This window comes from Halichoerus grypus, chromosome 6 (genome assembly GCF_964656455.1).
Source record: "Halichoerus grypus chromosome 6, mHalGry1.hap1.1, whole genome shotgun sequence".
NCBI lineage: Eukaryota > Metazoa > Chordata > Mammalia > Carnivora > Phocidae > Halichoerus > Halichoerus grypus.
Window position 1 is genome coordinate 164416779 of NC_135717.1, and position 1025 is coordinate 164417803.

Sequence of the window (1025 nt, forward strand, 5' to 3'; positions counted from 1 at the left end):
AACTGGAGACAGGAAATGAAGGCATTTAACCCAGCATGAGCTAGTGAGATGGACGGAGAGAGGGAGCTGGTAGCTCAGCACCACCAGTTTCCTGGGAACAGAGGTGGCCTGCCACCAGGATGCCTTTGGCAAAAGGCTGTTTGGAGCTGCCCCAGTCCCACCAGCGCCGTCTAACAGAGGCTTCATGACCCAGTATCAGCAGCCAGCTCTAACCACCACCACCTCACCCAATCCCTCAACTGTACACCTACTGAAGTTCTCCAAGAAGGCAGCAGAGTAAAGGCACTCCCTTAGTGAGGACGAGGGCTGGCGATGAGAATGGGAAACACAGGAAGCATAGTTCATTTAACCACTGCTATGCAGAAATACATTACAATATTATCCCAAAGTTATGCTACTTAGAAAATACTTTCTCCAGACATGTATCATATGACCTCACTGATATGAGGAATTCTTAATCTCAGGAAACAAACTGAGGGTTGTTGGAGTGGGGGGTGGGGTGGGAGGGATGGGGTGACTGGGTCTGGGGAGGGTATGTGCTCTGGTAAGCGCTGTGAATTGTGCAAGACTGTTGAATCTCAGATCTGTACCTCTGAAACAAATAATGCAATATATGTTAAGAAAGAAAAAAAGAAGAAGAAGAATGTAGCAGGAGGGGAAGAACGAAGGGGGGGAAATCGGAGGGGGAGAAGAACCATGAGAGACGATGGACTCTGAAAAACAAACTGAGGGTTCTAGAGGGGAGGGGGGTGGGAGGATGGGTTAGCCTGGTGATGGGTATTGAGGAGGGCACGTTCTGCATGGAGCACTGGGTGTTATGCACAAACAATGAATCATGGAACACTATATCTAAAACTAATGATGTAATGTATGGGGATTAACATAACAATAAAAAAATTAAAAAAAAAAAAGAAAGAAAATACTTTCTCCACTTCTAACCGTAGAAAACAAAACCAAGCTATACCTAATCTTTCCCTAAATGACTCATTCTTCTTCCACAAAATGAGATTACGAGGGGAAGCCTG